Source organism: Cupressus sempervirens, chromosome 10 (genome assembly GCF_028749045.1).
Source record: "Cupressus sempervirens isolate cs-2001-9-10 chromosome 10, ASM2874904v1, whole genome shotgun sequence".
Lineage (NCBI taxonomy): Eukaryota > Viridiplantae > Streptophyta > Pinopsida > Cupressales > Cupressaceae > Cupressus > Cupressus sempervirens.
The window spans coordinates 866,511,009-866,531,932 of NC_143127.1; positions in this window are offsets into that span (position 1 = coordinate 866,511,009).

Sequence of the window (20,924 nt, forward strand, 5' to 3'; positions counted from 1 at the left end):
TTTCCATAGGAGTGTAATTGAGTTTATAACCAACTAGGGTTCTACTGATGTAGTAGATGGATCTTTCTCTGTCGTAGTCATCAAGTTGTGCTAGAAGTGCCCCTAGAGTAGTAGGCATTGCTGATATGTACAAGATCAAGGGACGACTAGGAACTGGTGGAACCAAGATAAGGGGATTGGTGAGATACTTCTTGAGCCGATTGAAGCTGTGCTAACATAAAGGATCCCACTTGAAGTTCTCATCCTTCTTCAGTAAATGTGAAAATGGTGTACACTTATCTGCAAGCTGGGAGATGAAGCACCAGATAGATTGAAGCTTTCCCTAAAGAGAGCGAAGCTGTCATAGTGTCTGGGGAGGAGGCATGTCTAAGATAGCCTTGACCTTCTTAGGGTCAATCTCTATACCTCGTTTAGAGACTATAAAGCCTAGAAGCTTGGCAGATGTGACCCCAAAGACACACTTCTTGGGATTCAACATGAGATGATATTTGGCTAACCTATCAAAGACTTTCTCCAGGTCAGCAAGATAATCCATGAAGGTGTGAGATTTAGCCAAGATATCATCCACATAATCCTCCAAAATGCTATGGATAAGATCATGAAAAATGGTTGTCATTGCTCTTTGATAGGTATCCCTAGCATTCTTTAGGCCAAAAGGCATCATGTTGTAAAAAAAGTTTCCCCAAGGGGTAGTGAATGTTGTCTTATGCTGAACCTCTTCTACAATCTTGATTTGATTATACCTAGAAAATCCATCCATGAGGGACAGAATTTCATGTCCAGCTGTAAGGTCTACAATCATATCTATGTTGGGCAAGGGAAAATCATCTTTTGGACAAGCTTTGTTAAGATCTCTGAAATCAGTGCAGATTTTGATGTCATCGGAAGGTTTAGTGATGGGGACCATGTTGGAGATCCACTCTGAGTAGTCAATAGGTCAGATAACCTTAGCAACTAACATTCTTTCTAGTTCAGCTTTGACTAGTAATGCTACCTTGGGGTGCATTTTTCAAAGCTTTTGTCTGACAGGCTTGATCTTTGGATCGACTGCAAGATGATGAACTACAAGCTTTGGATCAAGTCCTAGCATGTCCTAATATGACCATGCAAATCGGCCAATGTTCTCTCTTAAGACCTCAAAGAGGAGATCAGCTTGGTCTTGTGATAGGGATGTGGCAATGTGAACAAGTCTAGGGATCTCTAAAGAATCGATGTTGACTTCTCGAGTATCCTCAATTAGAATAGAAGACACCTCTGGTTGATTATCTTGAGGAGGCAATGCTAAATCCTCATGTTCTACTTGTGGCTCTAAATTTTCTTGCTAAGGGGTTCTCTTCACTACCATAGCTAGTCTCAAATTCACCTTAGTTCCAGTTTTGGGTGTATCGAAACTAGGTTGGGGATTTTCTCCAAAATACCCCTTGGGATCTATCTTGTAGATATAGTCAAAATCTGGCTTTGTTTGCTTATGAGGAGTTTTGGCTCCCATGAATCTCAGAAGTGCTTCCTTTGATGTGAACTCATCAATGTGTATGACGCTTGGTTGGTCCCAATCTATGAGCTGTGGATGGGTGAGTGGTAGGTCAATGAGGTGAATTGGATAGTTCTTGGAGAACAGAGTCTCCGAGGGAGATTTGGTCTAGGATATCATCGTAGGCTCTCTTTTCAACTTCCTCAGGAATGTCTTTGATTTTGACAAGGTTGAGGTGAATGTTTGAAAAAGAGTGACTGTCTATATTGGTGCCCTCAGTTGTGGGTATGCCAAAGCCAAGACCTGACTTTGATTCCCACTTGTGTGCATCGATGGGGCACTGCATGCCTCTTTCTTCTAGTCCTAGACCACCACCTTGATAGTTCCATTTATCAATGATGAGCTTATGTTCTTGGGGATACTTCTGGCTAAAGTGATCAAGGCATGCTTGATTTCTTGGAGGTGCATCCTTATGTAACCAATTGTTGATATCTGGAGTGAGCTCCTCATGAAGAGGGATTTTTGAGGATACAAAGGTTGTTGGGCCAAACTATTTGTATTGAGGAGGTGGAATCTCCTTAGCTTTGTGATATGTTGGTCATCCATGGGCATGTGGATCAAGTGGGAGTGCCTCGACAACAAATGCATCTGACAGACTATACTCTCCATAGCCTTTGTTATTGATCTTCACGGTAGACAAGGTGGAGGCGAGGATGGTTTCTGGGTCATTACAAGTGTGGGATGAGCTGGCGATGGGTGTGCCAATATCAATTCTAGGGCAATGGTTTTTATATGAGGCTTCAAACGCATTGCAATAAGCAAAGGGTTTTGGATCAGCATGGATGGTTACCTCAATGCCCTGATGCAGAAATTTGGCACATTGATGGTAAGTGGATGGAACGGCTTTCATGGCATGAATCCATGGGTGACCGAGGAGGATGTTAAATGGTAGGTTTAGATCAATAACATGACACAGTGTCTCTTAGATGACTAGCCCAACCTTGATTGGTAGCAAAATAGTTCCTTCTATGGTTCTTTCCAAGTTGTCATAAGCTTTGATGGTGATAACCTCACTGATGATATCTGCCTCAGTATACCCAGCTTGTTTTATGAATTTTAGGGTGCAAATATTCAAGGCTGATCCATTATCTATCATTACTCTTTTCACGGAAAAATTGGATACCATAATGGCTATGCGAAGTGGAAGGGTGTGATCTGGCTCGACCACAGGTATGTCGATGGGTTTGAAAGATAGAGCACATGAGGAGGATAGGTGTCCAACAAGATTACAAAAATGAGTAGCATTGATATATGAAGGGACACAGGATTCTATAAGAGCACTGTGAAGGATATTCTTGTACATAGGACTAGTGCAAAGAAGGTCTAAAATGGAGATTTGGGCTGGCATGTTCCTAAGGTGTTCCAAGATATTGTACTGGCTTTTTGATGAAGCTGATGGTGCTGGTGAAACTGGTGGTCCTGTGATGTTAAATCGTGCTCTTCGAGTGGTGACTGCACACTCATTGTTTGGTCCTTGGATATTGATAATATTGACAGAAGGCTGTTTCTCAGATATACAACCTATGATGCTACCATAGTCTATATAGGATGAAGTGTGGTCATTGTTCTTCCCATGTTGTTGGTTTGGATGGCGATTTTTGGTGTTGTTGTTGTTGGCTTGGATAGGTGCTTTTCTAGGATTTTGGTTTTTGTGAGGAGGAAAAGCATTTTGACAGATCTGTAAGCCTACATTGGGAGAGGTTTAGGTACCAACAGTGATTTCTTTGTGATCAATGAGGTCCTACACATAATCTTTCAGTTTCATGCATCTGAGGGTAGTGTGACCTTTTACCCTATGAAATTTACAGTACTCATCGTCTTTGTACCATGCAGCTTTGGATTGGCTTGGGTCAATTTGATGAGGTTTTCCTTGACTAATTTCTCAAAAATGACATCCAAAGGCTCACCAAGGGGTGTATAATTTCTAGGTTAGGTTGGAATCTGGGATTTGTCCTGTAGCTACATTGATGGCATTAGCTTGATTTCTAGACCCTTGAAAGTTGGGTCTTGGATTGTGGTTTTGATAGCTTTGGTTATTCTACTGTTGGTAGTTAATAGCTTGTTGATTGTTTGGTTGATATGGTGGGTTGGACTGGTTTTGAGAAGGACCAACAATATTCACCTGTCTGGTGTCAGTGACGCCATCTGTTGCAACATGCTTGTTTTTGTTCCAATACCTAGACTTGTCATTGGAATGTGATTGATTTTGGTTGGCTTCCTTGTAAATCTTGACCACACCATCTTTAATGAGTCCTTTCTCAAGGATCATTCCTTTTTCTTTGATATCTTTGTAGGTCTGCAAATAGTTCATGGTCATGTGGTGAGCCAAGCTAGGATGGGCATTATCAATAAACATTTTCACCAAATGGCACTCTGGCAAGGTGCGAGATATGCGGGTGGTAAGGGGTTTCCATCTTTGCAGATATTCAGGAAGGCTTTCTCCACCTTTTTGCTTAGTGTGGACAAGATCAACTACTGATAGCTCTGTTTCAACAAGATGGGCATATTGGGCTACAAATGCCTCGGACAATTCAGCAAAATTTTTAATTGTACCATAGGGGATTCTATAAAACCATTCAAGAGCTAGTCTGGCCAAGCTTTTGGGAAAGAGACACAAGAGGAAGATGTCATCGTATACCACTTCTTGTCAGTGCATGTAAAATTATTTGATATGTGTGATAGGGTATCCTTTTCGTCTGAATTTGTCAAACTTGGGTGTCTCAAAATGCTTGGGAAATGGTGTCATGGTAATGGCTCTATCAAATGGGTAAGGACACACATTCTCAAACTTGAAGGTTTTTGGATCATTTCCCTCTTGGATGTTCTTCAAAGCTATTTTCATGGCTTCCCATTCTGAATTAATGGGTGATGGCTGGGGTGCCCCCAATGTAGGAGTTCCCTGAGGTAGGTATGTGCTAGATGGGGCAATGGATTATGGATGGCTTTGAGGTATGGACTGGTAGGGATTGTACATGGCTTGGGCAATGAAATGGTGGATGATGGGTTGTTGAGGTGGAGGTGGCAAATATTGCTGCATGTGTTGTGAGGCTTGCTGTTGATATTGGATTTGAGGTTGGGTTTGAGGAACATAAGATGCCTATGGGATAAATGGATTGCTTTGTGGAGGTATGGTATAAGATGGTTGTGAAGCTTGGGGAAAGGATCGGGGAGCTTGTGGAACTTGACTTTGGATTTGAGGAGTTTGACCAATATATGTGGGTTGTGCCCCCATTTGGGAAGGTAACTGCATGGCAAAGGAGGCCAAGTAATTAGTGATTGGTGGTGGTGTATTTCCTCCTAGAAGTGGCATAGAAAAATAGTTGGTGATAGGAGGTAATGGATTAGTTGGTGGTGGAATTGAAAGCTTGGGAATGGAACTTATGGGGTTTGATAGCTTGGTGGCTAGATTTGAAAGCTTGGTAGAGTGGTGCCAGGAGCTTGGGTCACTTGAGAGTTTGGCAGAACATTGGTAGTAGCTTGTGGGGTTTGATAGCTTTGTGTAGTGAGGGTAGTAGCTTGTGGATTTGTGGTTGATGGCACTGAGCTCCAAAGACCTAGTGGAAATGATGGAATGGTGTTCTGAGATGAGGTAAAAAAGCTGGGGGTGATGAAGGGTTGATTACTTGGCCCCATGGGTGGCGTCCTGGTTGTGTATTGCTGAGGTTGACCAAAGATACTAGCACTAATTTGGGAGATGGGTGGATTTGGAAGGCTGGGTTGGAGATCAGCAGCAACAATAGTGAAGGGAGTGAATGATGAGGTGTTTTGGGTGAAGGAATTTTGGGATGGAGTGGTATGGACCAATGGTGGAGTGGTGGTGGCTGGATTGGCTTGTGGAAGGGAGATTTTAACTTGAGTGGAGGCTGGTATGTTTGGGTCTGTTGGATCATATGGGGTGGGTTGAGGCTCTTCTTTTGGTACATATTGAGGATAATTAGAATCATAGGAGCCTATGGGTGGTGGGAGTTACTCAAATAAGGGGTAAGATGGATCTGATAAGGTGGGAGGTCTTCCAAAGTCGAAGGCTCCAATTTTGTCCCTTCGAAAGTTAGCCATGATTGTTTCCTTGTTTTTGTCTATAATGGTGTTCACCAATATTGCATTTCCTAGTTGGTTCATGAAAGATTCAATGTCAGTAGGTGATGGTATAGTGTTCTCTAGGCTAAAGGATGGTTGAGTGATCAAGGGGAGCGATGCTGTTGGATCCAAATGATAGGGCTCCATTGTTTCCTTCTTCTTCTTGCCTAAGCGAGTGACGGGTGGCATGAAAATTCAGAATGTTCCTAGAGATGAGATGCAACAATGCTGATGGATGCAAAAGGGGGGAAGGCTTTTCTATGCAAATGATTTCCTAGGTTGAGGCAAAGCTATATGATAAAACCTAAGGAGGATTGAGTTGGGGACACTAACTTCAAAGATATGTTGCCAAAGCATGAAAGGTTTTCTTTCCTATGTGCAAGCTTGGTGGTGATTGTGTCAACTTAAGGATAGACTGATGATCCTTTAGGAAGAACACTAGATTGACCACTTGTGGATCCCAAACTTTAGCTCAAGGTGATGAGGGATAACAAGTGACAAAGCTAGATTACCCTAGACAAAGCTCTGTCAAAGGGATAACCTTGGTGAGGCTAGTGGATTTGGAATATGTTAGGAATGGCCAACTTTTGGCAAAGTGACAACAATTTTGAAGGCTTGGATGTGAAGATTTTTTGGATTCCTGGCTAGATGGTTTGGTTCTAAATGAGATGGATGAGCTAAAATGCTTAAGGGGGTGACTAAAGATGGTTGGCTTTCCTACAAAGATGACTCTAAAGTGAAACTTATGCAAGAAGATGTGGAGAAACAAGGGAGTCTAATCATAGAAGTCATGCCTAGTTAGTAAGGCATAAGCATTGTTAACTCCTGGATGTTGGTTAAGTTGGATGGTGTGATCTAACCAGGCATCTTGAAGGGCTTCGTCAGCAACTTTGTCCTCTGCTTTGTGGAGTTTGGCAATTCGAGGGCTTGGTGTTAGTTCCTTTCTCTTGGCTGAAAGTTCTTGGTATGCTTGAGATGGTTTGAGTTTGACTTTGTGAAACTTCTGTTTGGGTTTGGGTTGTTCTGACATAAATTATTGAATCTACTTGGTTTTGAGAGATCTCGATTGTTTTGCGTTGACTTGTTCAACTTTTGGAATAGGCAGTGACTACGCTAAGTATGCCCTAAGCTAGGATTGACCAAGTTTGGCAAACATGCTTTCAATAAGTAAAAGATCAAAAAATAGATAGAAACAACCAGATAGAAGTTTTTGATTCTCAGAATGTGATACTTGTGCCAAGGAGTGTGTATGTTTTACAAATATTTTGATTAGTCACTTCAAACACATTAACATCTTAGATGGTTGTCTGCAAGGTTGACAGCTAGTTTAGCTAGAGAGTCCTCGATATACCCAAGGTACGTGAGGCCCAAATCTGTGGATGAAACTAAAACAATGTCACACAGTCGAGAGGAGTGGTAACCCACTTCTCCTCTTTCACTTCTCAAGGGTATAAAGTTCCTTGAGGCTTAGCCCGAGTGACAAAAGCTTGATTCCAAGAGAGGTGTCTTTAGATTCACCTCCCAATCTTTATACTCTGCTAGAATGTTGGAGTTGAGGTCATCCAAGGGGTGATGAAATCCCCAAGCAAGCCTCCTAAAAAGAGAAACAAGGTTTTGGATCCTAATCTTATGCACCCAAGATGGCCTTGAAAGATGACAAGGGGAGAGAAGACTTGGATGACCTTGGGTTAAAAGATAGGATTCTTTTCCAACTGATGCTTAAGTTTTTTGATCTAGACTTTGCAAGCACTCATGTTTAAGAGACAATGTTCAATTCCAACTTTGAAATCTTCCAACAAAGAAAAATCGATTGAAGAACGCGAACAAGAAGAAGAGTTAGGGTCAACAAGAAAGTAAAACCGTGCGCCCGAAGGCCCTCCACGTTAAGTATCGATTAATTTTCTTTAAGGCATTCAAGATTGAGTGTTTATTCATTTTAAACCCAAAAAAAATATGTGTGAAACTCGATTGTCAAGTGCACGCCCAGAGGCCCTCCACGTCAATTGGTTGTTCAGTTTTAAAATCCAAACTTGAAGTGTGATCAATTTAATCTAGATTTTTGGACATTGAATTAATCTTATAAGTTTAAGATAAACCCTCAAAAAGAGAATTAAGTAGAATCTGATTATGGAACACTTAACACTCTCTTAGGTGGACCCATCCTCATAGATGGCACTGAGATTGCAACCAATGGTTAAATTGATGGGTGATTAAAGAGGGTGAGTCCAATGAAGAAACTACTAAATTTAATTTTTGTTGATTTGTTTTTAACTTAACAAATTTCTTAAGTGTTCAAAAATTAACTTTGCCTAAGTTTCATGCAAAAGAGAGATTTGTTTGTTCTTTTTAATGCACCAAAAATTGAAGTGTGAGATATTGCAATGGTTAGTTGATCTTTTGCATTCAATATTAGATTTGTTGTTTTAATCATGCATTCAAAAAAAATTGATTTTTATCCATGGCATTCAAGAGTGTGTTTTGAACAACATACATTCAAAGAAAAATGTGTTTAACCATTCAAGTTCATTCCATGAAAAACCTAAAAAATATGATTAATTTTGTTGCTCCAACCTACAATGAGACAAAAAAAAAAATTGAATAGTCACCCAAAATCTTCCAAAATGAAAGCTTAACTATGGAAATTTTTTTTTAAAGTTTTTTTGTTCTTTTTTCTAAGCGTAAAAATGCTTTAAAAAAACTCTACTCTATGGAACCACCAAAAGTTAAAATTTGATTTATACTCTTTTTTTTTTGTTTTTTTTTTTTAAACTACAAAGTGCAGAAACAAAGATGTTAAAACAGAAATGCAACAAAGACAAGCGAAGATGACAATTCATCAGGTGGAGATGCCAAACTACACAGACGTTGATCTACGAAGATGACAAAGAAAGATGCGGAGATGACAATTCACTTTGGCAGCGCAAAAAATAGGAAACTGGGCAGAGACACTGATATGAGAAGATGCTGATTTGCATAGATGATAGTTTAGGTTGGTAGCGATGAAGATGAAAGTTTAGGTTGATGGCGGCAGAGACAACAGTTCAGGTTGCAGAGACGACTATTTAGGTTGGCGACGGTGGAGATGACAAAAGACTAGAGGTGATGGCAGAGACGATAGAGGATTAGAGGTGGCAGTGGAGATGACAGAGTAGCTTGCAGAGATGATAGTTTGTAGGCACAAATGCAAATATGTGAAGGTGATAGTCGAGGTTGTAGAGACGATAGTTCACCAAGCGCAGACGATAGTTTATCAAGTGCAGATGCCAATCTGTAGAGACACTGATCTGCGGAGATGACACTACGCGAACAGAATAGAAATGCGCAAATTTTTCCAAAATTATTTTAATTTTTTGGTTATTTTCAAATTTTTAGAGGGTATGTCTTCTTCCTAAGTGCGTTCTTAAACCTATAAAAATAAGCAAAACACCCTACAACCCACTCAAACAACAACAAATATTAGATTATTATAAAAAAAAACATATAGATATAAATGGATGATTAAATGACCCATAGTGGGGTCCCATCGGACGTGCCAAAATTTATATGAGAAATATGTTAGCAAGTAATACTAATCTATTCAAAAGCAAAAGCATTAACTAATAAAATTACTATAACATATAAGAGAGATCAAAATAGAAACCCTCAAATGAGAATATGAGCCATGGAATGGCTCTCTCAATGAGATTATTCTCTTGATGTATGGATGAGTCTAATGGATTAGTTTGGTAGGATTATGGGATGTATGCTCAAGCTTCAAACTAGCTTCAATGGAGATTTTTGGGATTTTTGGTGTGGGTGTATGAGATTGGTATAAAACTTGGTCTTAAAATGGCATTATAACTTTAGCTCAAAAGTTGTGATGAAATGGCTTGAGAGGGGATTCAATTTATAGGCTAAGAGCTTGAGGGATGGAGGGTTAAGATGCAAGGAGAGATGAAAGCTTAAGAAGGGCTAGGATGCACTCAAAGGGGAGCACATGGATTGTGCTTGTTTAGCACCAACCAGGGAGTGACACATGTCACAAGGTGAGTGGATGGGGGCAAGGGGATGGATGAGCCAACAAAGGAGACTCAAGGGATAATATCTTCATAAATACCCTTCATAATGGCTTGTAAGAGCAATGAATGGGCTTGTAAGAGTCTTTATGACTTTTGTAAGAACATTCATGGCTTGGTGGTTGGGATATTTTGGAGGGAGTTGAGATTGTTGACTTTTCTTGGCTTAGGAAAGTCGTAAGCTTGCTTAGGGAATGTGACAACATTAGGGGGTGGATTAGGCTTGGGTTTAGGATTAGATTAGGCTTGTTAGAGATATGCAAGTGGATGGCATTCATGAGGGTGGGTGAGTTAGTGGCTAAGCTTGGTTAGTATGGGTGGATGGGGTGGATTAGGCTAAAAAGGGGGTTTAGGATAGTTTAGGGGTTATTAGATTTGAGGGCTTTATTTATCAAATAGATTTATTTAATAAATGAGGATTTTGGAATTTAGATAGAAGAATAAGATTAATTGATAAATAATAGGCTATTTGATTTATCAATTAGGACTATAGATGATTAATTAAATTAATCAGCTAGGGGATGGGAAAGGATTAATTAAATAGGAATTTAATTAATGATGCCTTTAGAGATAACTAAATAGGATTACCAAAGAAAGGTAATCAAATTTAGGTGTCTACAGGTAGAATTTGGTGGGTGGTAAGGGTATGCCATATTCTATACCTAACATGCCAACCCCTTCCTACCTCTATTTAGGTTATTGTAGGGGGAACAGAATGGTAGGGGCCCACCCACCCCTTTCCTGCCTCTCACCCACCCTACATTAGGGGTCTAAAGGGATCGTTGCATCCAACTACCTTTATCCTTTTTCATTGGGTTGGTTTTGGTTTGGCAAGATTAGGAATTAGCTTAGAGAAATATTTAGGGTTCCAGTCAATGGATGAGAAAATAATTATCCCTCCTATTAGGTGTCATTTATCTTTATTCTTGACATCATTTGGGGTGATTCTCCACTACACCTAGGGGCCAACTTATATCTTATACATAGATTATAGGAAGGACAACATTGCACTAAGAGAGAGTGAGTTATTCTTAGAAGTCTAGTATTTGTCTGATGCGGTGAGTTCCTTCCATGTAATGGGTTGGTGATTTTATTGGGAGTGTTTCTAGTTGAAGCCCATATAAATAATGGGCCTCATGAGTGGTATTACTATAACTATAATGGATGGTGATAAATCTTCCTATGACTGTAACTCTAAGTATAGCTAGTAACTAGAAAGAGTGATCTCGTACTCATTCATCATTGCATGAGATGACTACGAAGAGTAAAATAAAAACAATATAAGTAACACATCAAACAATTCTCCTCCCACCTATCCTAGGACCCTTGTATTTTTTAATAGGGGTATAGCCTATAATTAGAAAGGGGGAGGGGGGTGGTAGGGAGAGGGACCTTGGTTTAATTATTCCTTTCCTATATGCTGAGTTGGAGTTGTTGGTTGGGGTTCATCATCATGAGGTTGGCTTAGAGTAGGTTTTGGGAGAGCTGTGCTAGGTAAGAGGAGTTCCTACTCTATAGTAATGTAGATGTAGGATGGTTGGGTAATAATAGTAGTAAAATTACTTACAATCAATTGCATGGGTGGACCATACAATTCTATGGTAGGTAGGTAGTAGAGATCCATAGTAAAGTGGATATTATAGTTAAGATAGAATCTGCATGCACAATCATGTTTTATTATGCAAATGGCTAAAGGAAGTAATCCTTGATGAAGTGTTTGTGAATCTATAGTCCTTTTACCTTGAATATTTTGGATAGGTGGTATGCCCTTTTTTGAACATGCCAGTAATGGGTATCGATCAAACCATATCTCACTCCACTCCTTAAAAACCACCTATATCAGTGGAAGCAACACCCTATAGTTCTATTGGTAGTAGATCCAATTAGATCTTATAATAAAAATCCTATTGATATGGTAAGTTTAACTTAACCTATGACCATTCACTTGATCTAGTTCTAAACTTATATAGTGCTATAAGGAACAGGCTATTAAATGATTAGAGAAAAATTCAAGATTGTAGGTCAACTATCCAATATAGATATGATGTACTTAATAGGAAATTCAAGTTGGAGTATTGCATAACAAGGTGGTGTTGAATATGAATTTGGTTATTGATCTAGTCATGGGTGAAATAAATAAGGTCAATTGAATATGAATAATGTCCTTTCCACTTGATCTCTCTATTGGGATAGTTTACCAAAACCAAAAGGGGATTTGTGGAAAGACACCAATACATGAAGAGATTCTTTGGGGTCTGCTATTGGCTTTGTGCCAAGATATGGATCAACAGGTTCATCAACTAAATAAACTACCTATGATATTTTCTCATTTTCTAATGGAAGCTTCATATATGGATAGTATGTGGCGTAAACTAATCTATTATTCAAAAAATGGGTTTTCAAGTAGGAGGGCCCTATGATACCCTCACTATTTCACCAGTCTGATCAGTCTCAAATTCTAACTACTTGATCCAATGAACCTCCACTAGTTCTTGGAAAGCTAATCAATTAGTTAGACCTCCTAGTGAATCAAGAGTACTTCCATTAGTTATTGCTCACTAATCTCATTTGATCAATAATAGCTATTTAGTTACGAGGATATCTACTTTCCTACCTAAGAATTACCTCTCTTGGTATATCATCAGGGTTTGGTGTTCCATTGCCTCTCCTTTGAGTTTTGTTGGATCGATCATAGCATTGGCTATCTTGACCCCTCTTAAATATTATGGTTAATGTATCGACTAGCCATAAAATAGTAGGGCCTAACTTAAAAATAATAGGCCCTCCACCCACCCACTAAAAACTACCTATTCCAACCTTGCTAGGGTGAGAGGGGAACTATACTTGGTGGTGGCAGGGGGGAGGGGGGGGGTGGAATTTTACTAGAATGTGATACTTTTTCAATTGACCCCCCCCTCTAAGCTATCTAGATGCAATCTTTCTACCAGCCCATAGATCCTCATTCTAGCATAGGAGAGTACATAAAGAAAGTATTGATTGATTAGGTCTAGGCCCATCCTAAGATGCTAAGTAGGAGGAGCCCATATATAAAGCATTGATTCACCCCCATTACTACTTGTGGTTCTATGTGTAGACTCCTCAAGTGGTTGAGAAAGAGGAGTCAAGGTCCACTTGGTCAATCAATGTCTGGTTGGCCTTCTTTCCTCTCACCCTATATTTCCCCTTTATATCATCAGTGGGCCAGTGTAGTGGCTCATTTTTTCATAGCACAGGGTTGGGCTTCAATATCACTTGTTTATGATCCAAATACCTTTAACTATGTTGGCCCTAGAGGTGGAAAGAGCCCTATTTCTACCCACCCCATAAATAAGGCCCCTACTATTCATCACCTAACAACCTACCCTGATATCTATAGGTAGGAATACATAGCTATTTTTTATTCCCTACCATTCTATAGGGAAATTGATGAACAAGAAGGATTGATTCATACAATATTCTTCTCAAAATAATGTAGGTGAGACTAATGATTTTTTGATAGATGAGAGATGTTGACCAACCAATCACTCTGGAGCCAAGTGCTATATACATATGAAAAAATAAAGGGATTAGATCTATAAAGAATAAGTGAGATCTGAGTCTTTTCTCCATCCCCTTCTAACCTTTCCCATTCCCAAGCTCTTTGTATTGAACAATCATCCTCTCTCTTTGGATGAGATGAAAAAGATCCCTTCTATTCATCTCGTATCAAGATGTACATGGATTGGGGTTCAAAATTTCAATAAATTTTCCCTCTTAGTTGATATTTATTAAGAGTCTAGTGGGTTGGTTGGCTAAAGGTCTTGCATCTATAATTCCTCTCATCAATAACCAAATGAGATAAAATAGTGAGAGGAAAGAGCATTTGCTTCCCACAAAGGCAGATGCTATAGATATATAGTTATTTGTTTATGCTTGCAAATCTCATGGCATCTCCACTCCAACTTCCCAATCCATTTCCTTCCCTTCTCAAAAGATCTCTCCATTTTGAATAACACCCATGCATGCATATCCAAAATATTATAACATAAGGACCCTACTATTCTATTATTTGTGGGACCCACTAACCAATAAGTCGTTTAGAAAGCTATTAGTGTAAAGGCAAATGAACTATCCGAAAGAGTAGAATAATGGGGCAATGCCTCCCACCTATGTTACATAGAGAATCAAGCTTAGGAATTTTGGACTAGACAATAGTTCTAGAGGAAGCACAATTGCCATTGAGTAGTAAGGGCAATCTTGAGATTCTATGCATAACATTAGGGGTGGTCATGAACTCTACAAGAACCCTAATGGCCCTACAAGGTTCAGTTTGTAGGTTCAATGCCTAATGTATCCATCTTACTATTTTGTTATTATAAAATAGTTTTCTTTGGTATGGTAAGAAGACAAAAACTTTGAGTTTGATCCTAGCTCAGGATTTTTCCCTCTACACTTCATTGATTAGTATTGCTCTTCTTTACAAATGAATGATCTCCTTTATATTTGTATCAAGCAATATAACAATAATCTATATCTACAGATAATAGAGTAAGGAATTCTCAAACTCTAAGATAATTTGCACTACTTTCTCAATGAGGCAAGCCCATAGGCTAACAACCTTGATAGAATACACATGGACTCTAATATTGCAAGGGGGTGAGTTGCCTATATAATTTTAAGAAGCAATGGAGAATGAGAAAAAAGGAAAATAGCTCTTATCATCAAGATTGTGTCTCTCACTCACCTTAGATAAAAGTAATGCTTGAGGCATTGTTTTGGGTTCACTTTTGAGAGTTCTTGATGAGATGAAATTTTCTCTAATAAGGTTGGTTTGGAACAACTTTCTTCTTTTCATTTAGTACTTTTTTTTGGATGTTGATTTTGTTTTTGAATTCTTCTTTGATGAACCTAATTTGACTACTTCTTTCAATAAGTTGGTTCGATGTTTGTTCTCCACTAACCATAAGGATATAAGGACTCTCCATTCAATATTTGGTGTCATTAATAGAGTGATGGGAACATGCTTTGCAATATCAATTTGTATGGAATTAACACAACCCAATGATCAAATTCCTTGTGGAAATCATCAACTATATAATGTTCTAATAATGGCTTACATTTTCCCATGACCCCTTTTATGGTGATGTCCATGTTGATAAGTGGATTTGGGTATTCGTTTGTTCCAATTCCTATAGGTGCACTCGACATGGCATTTACACAATTGAATAAGATTCCTTTATGATCATCACTTCCTTCACCATTACCCTCATAAAGCCCAACCTTGGTGGAAGTGGGTAGCAACATTGGGTGCATGGTATTTCTACCCCCTAAGTAGTATTAATAGTCATTCTAAAGGAGCCATTGAACCTGTGATTTATAGTTCTCATCTATTGAGTGTTCCCCCATTTTAGGTTCTATCAATTTTATCACTACTATCTCTAACATGCATGGCCTAGAATGATTATGCATAGATCACCTCATTTGGTGTGGTTTGTTTTGGTGACCACATTCCCTCCTTTACCATCACTCCTAGTACTAGCAGGGGCAATTACCATGTCATTAATTGAAAAAATCTTTAATAGAACCCTTTTTTTTATCTTGTTGGAGAGGGAGACCTGATCTTATACTAGCATCCCCCTTGGTTCTTTGGCCAGCCAGAGGTGTATATTTTGATTATGCTTGGATTTAGTATCATCAATCATATCATATCAATTTTTTTGGGAAAATTGATCTTCAGGTATCTAGGTAGGGTTTATGCCATGATAAGTTTTGGTGTTCTTGGATCCCCTATTTTGGCTCATTATATGTTTACTGTGGGACCATAAGTTTATATGCATTCTCACTCTACCACAACTACCATGATCACAACTATCCCCACTAGAATCAAATTCTTTAGTTGGATCACTACTATGTGGGAAGGTTTGATATGATAAGAAAAACCTATGCCATCTCCTGTAGGATCCATCCTTCTATCCACCATAGGAGGACATACTAGAATAATCCTAGTGAATGTTAGGCTCGACATTTCTCCACATGATACTCATTATGTGGTTATAGATTCCCATAATGTAAGTCCCATGAGAGCCATTTTTTCTTTATTCATGAGATTTTACCTATGGGTGGGTAAGATTTCTAGTTGAAAATACCCTAAAATTTAGGTCAAATTCATTTTTGAATCAATTTTGTCAGGGTGAATTTGACCCCCTTTCCCATTTGTTTCTTGTGGCTTTTGGGTATTCCATGTCACATTTTAGATTATCCAGATGCTTATGTTAGATGGAATTCCCTTATTAGCTTCAACTCTCATGTATCCATAGTTGGGATTTGTCATTTCTTTGTGGTCATAATAATATCTTTGAGTGTTAGTGTAAATAATTATTATTTATGCATTACTTAACTCTACTTAAGATAAATGCATTATTTTGTTATTTATTAGGTTAGAAACTTAGGAGTTTGCATACTCATATGGATTTTCATATTGACAACACAAGATTTAGAAACTCTATTTTAGCACATGGTGTCTACAACATTGGAGTTTGTATAATTAATTGAGTTTTCATGTTGACAAAATAGTTATTTGCACTCTTATTTTAGCACATTGTGTCTACAACATAATTTTACATGCTACACCTTTGTAGGCTTATCCTCTAATCAGCAAACTAACTCTTGTGCTTAATGGAGGATAATCCACACCTAGTGGACATGTGCTTAGTTGTGACACTTACCAGTGTGCTGACTCCTAGTCAGTCTAGAAGCCTTTATATTTAGGCACTCCTAGTGTACTTACATATTCAACATCTGAGAACATTATTCATTCTCACATTTTTATTCTGATCATACTTTGTTGGTCTATTTTTTGCTAGTTATTGTGCTTCTTGGTCTTGGGTGATTTTTCCCTAAGGAAAATTCTTACATGGTATCAGAGCTATACCAAATTCTTAAACTAAGAAGTGAAAATAACATGAGTGCTCAAAGGCCCTAGGCAATTGAGCCAACCACACTGGAATGGATGGTACAAATACCCCAACTTTTCATAATTTTGAAGAACTTCTAGTCATCAAAGAGACAAGATCTCTGACATTATTAAAATCTGCCCCCAACAACCACATAATTTATAGGCCCATAGAAGAGTAGAACCATCTTCCAAAATGGATAGAAAAAGCACAACTAGTCCTTGTGAAATGCTCATTTTTTTGATTTAGTGGTGATAGAGAGGAAAACCATGGAGGAAAAGGGGTTAAACTAATTGATGTATACTATCAATAGATGGGTTATTTTATTTCATGATAAAGTTCTACAATATAACTAATGAGATGTAGGGAGGAAGAAAACTAGAATGACCCTGGCCCTATTTATATAACTGGGACTAGCCAGATCCTTCACTTTTGGGTGCAAGTTCTATAAGTAGGGGTGATCTCATGTATAAGAGGAACCAAATTAGACATCCCCTTCCATCTCATGATCAAGAGGGAAAGGGCCCACTATAGTGTTAGTAGGGCAAACAATAGAAATTAAAAAATATAATAGAGAAAGAGTAGTGAGTCAAAAGTTTCCTACAAGAGAACCCTTCCCATAATAGATGAAGCTCTGTATATAAAGGTAAGAGAGAATAAAAAACCCCAAGGGTTGCATTAAAATAAGAACAATGGATTAGGGGATGTATCACAATTGATGTAGGCTCACAAAATAAGTGATCAAGGACATTAAAGTGGAGGTTTCTTGGGAATAATTGGTAATATAAGACCCCTACCAAGTTCTAAAGAGGTAGGAGAAAGTTGTTATTAAAAAATTAGGGCACTCCTCCCCAACCCCTACCTATATAGCTAGCTCATTGGCAATTAGTGTGCACTAGCTTAGCTGAGCTATAATCTTTATCATCCACACATTTTGACCAGTCTAAAAATTGAACCCCCTTACAATGTTGAGGGAATAATCTATTTTAAGGCACCCTGCTATGGTATAATCCTTTTCTTTGATAACTTAAAAAAATCAATTCAAGCATTAAATGTACAAAATCATCAATCCTTATTATTGAAACAGTTTGACCAATCAAAAAATTCAACTATGTTGGCCTCAAAACTTGATTCTTCACAAACTATTAAAATGATGACACTCATTCATTATTATGTTCTTCTACTTGATCATCACTAGGCAACTTGATCTCTACTATTATGTCTTACTTAGATTACACTGCCTCACTTAGTCTTCACTACACTCGGTCTCTACTACATTTTTCTTCTTCATCTTGCTCGACCATAACTAACACTTAGCTAATATTTTTTTCTTGGCTAACTCTTAAGTTCCTTAATCTTCTACTTCATTGACCTAGTAAAACTATCACTCAATCAAGCTTAGTGTTTTATTGAACTTCTTGTCTTCACTTCTATACATTAACTCAAGTGTCTTCTTCACTTCATATAATGATTGAACAAAACATTACCTTGTCAAACACTAACTGCTCAATTTTGTATTATAATTCCAACATACTCCTCTATACTCAACAACTTCACTAGTTCATCTAGTTAATTGTCTTTTCAAATCCTCTTCATCAATCAACTGATATTTCACTCTATATTGCTAGCAAACATATCATTAGTACAGTTTGAAATCAATGAAAACATAATAATGATTCCAATTTTAGTTTCCAATAAATAAAAAAGACAATCAATTATTTGAACCTTTACTTGAGGTGATGTCTAAATTGATTTATGATGGAATTCTTAAACTTCCTCTATCTATCCTATTTAAACTAGTAGACCAATGCCTAAGTCATTTAACTCAAATGATTTTTGTCAATACCATAATCAACCTAGTCATGATACTCAAAGGTGTTATGATTTGAATAATTCTATTGAAGACCTTATTGATTCTAATGATATATCTATTGACACTCAAGTTAATAGTATGAAAAAACCCATTTCACCTCCTAATTAGAATTTTAAAATTTATACTAATCCTTTGTGTTCACTTTCATAAAATGTCATTATTCAAACTTCTTCTTCTAACATTAGTTATGATGATAAGAAGGAAGCTAATCATATCGAGTCTCAACCTCAACCTCTGATTTCTTCTCCACCTAAACCTAAATAAGAACCTCCTATAGCCTTTAGTAATTCAAATATGTTTAAAGAACCTAATGGTCATTTTTACATAATTTATAGGGTTTCTCATATTATTTCTTGTGGTATTTTGATTGATCCTTCTTCTGTTGTCAATGTGATCACTAAAGAGCACCTTTATAACAAACAACTACATAAAGATACCTATGATACAACTCTCATGTGTATTCAAACCATTAATGGTTTTCTTTATCATCCTTAAGGTTATATTACTCTTCCTTTAACTCTTTCTAATAGGGTTTTATATTCTACCTTTTTCATAATTCCTACTTCTAATTAGTTTCAATTTAGGCTTGATATCCCATGGCTTTTTTCCATGCAACCTATAGCTTCTCCTATTTATAAGTGCATTAAATTTCATTGTCATGAAGAGATTTTCACTAGTAACCTTTCCCTTTATAAACCTTTTAATCCTTTAGATTTTTATATGATTGATTTATATTGGCCATCTCTTCATGAAAAATCACCTACTCACCTTGATCATCTTTATAGCTCCTATCAATGATACAATGTAGACAAGATTTTTTTAGCTTAGCCTTCCTAAGGGTGATCTTCATGTGCCAATCTAGAGTACTCCATCCATCCATTCAACTATTAGTTTTTAACCTATTTTAACTTCTTTATATATTCCTTTAACTACTATTCCTAAACCTATTTTTGGTACTTTTTTAGAAGCTATGTCAGTTTATCCTAATCCTACTATTTTATCTCACAAAACCATCCATAGTCAACATGCTCATCATTGTTTCTAGAATTAGCAAGCTAAAGATAAGGCTAAGGATCATTCTCTTTCTTATCAAGCCTCATATTTATCTCAACCTTTACCTTCATTCAATTAAACCATGCATGAATCTTTGGAAGAAGAAAATCAAGGGAACAACATGAAAATGGATAAACATGATGACTATGTTCATAGTCTAGATTCTATTAATCTTGATATGGAAGATACTCTTGATGATGAACATGTTAGCAATGATGAAGAATTAATTGATATGGATTATTATTTTCCTAACATGCTTTCTACACAAATTGTAATCACTTCTAGTGATGAGCATAGTGAATCCCATAAGAGTCCTTTCTTGCATTTGGGTGTGATTCCTACCATGTCAGATTATTTTCCTCTCGTGAGTCTGCATCCTTCCCCTATCATTTTAGATGGGGAGCATGAGTGGGGGGGGGGGGGAGGGGGGAGCAGCATGAAACACTTGAAGTGGACTTCCTTTAACATGGTAGTCTTGGTGTTCTTGTGTTGTATTTTCCCCCATTTTGTCCCTTATTTTAAATATGCTTTGTTTAGATTGATTTAGACCATCTTTGTTTTTCTATAAGCACAAAAGGATAAAGTAATCAAACATTTTGTACAAATTATTCTATTTTTATATCTATTATTTTATATGTTGTTATATATTTTGATGTACATGTGCTATAACTCACAAAATATATATTAGTTTGTATTTGGAAAGATATAGATTATAAAACATTCCTTCTTTTTTTCTGCACAAACTATACATGTCATCTAACACATATTTTGAATCTAGACCAAAAAAAAAATTACATGTACAATTAGTAATCACATTTTAAATTTTAACAAATACATCAATTCTTGTTCATTTAAAAAAAAAAATTTATAGTCATAAACGTCATGCAATTTTGTACATTTTATCAGTTTACATCATCGTCAAATTCACAACATAAATCACTTTTATTTCTTTGAAGTTTGATAGTTTTGATATTGTTAACTTTTTCCTTCGTAAAAGTGTGATAGCTTATTGTTATTCTATTTGAGAATGTATTCTCCATATATTGCATTTAATCATTATACAACAATAGATTTAGAGTTATTTGAAGCTAGTGTTTGTTGTACAATAGATTTTTGCACAATGAGTTTATGTTAGAAAGAATTTTAGATTCAAATAGATATTCAATAAAGTATAGAGAAAACTATATTTTTGTACAAAATAAAAATACATTTGTCATGCAACATAATATTAGGTGCTTTGACATGGAGATATATAATGTATGCATACACTTATGGTTCAATCATCTTACTATTTTAACTGAAAGTGAACTATGTGACATGATTTAATATCATTTTTTTAAATAAGTTATGGTTGTCTCTTCTTATTAAACTAATGTACATAAACTTTTGAAAGTTAAAATTAA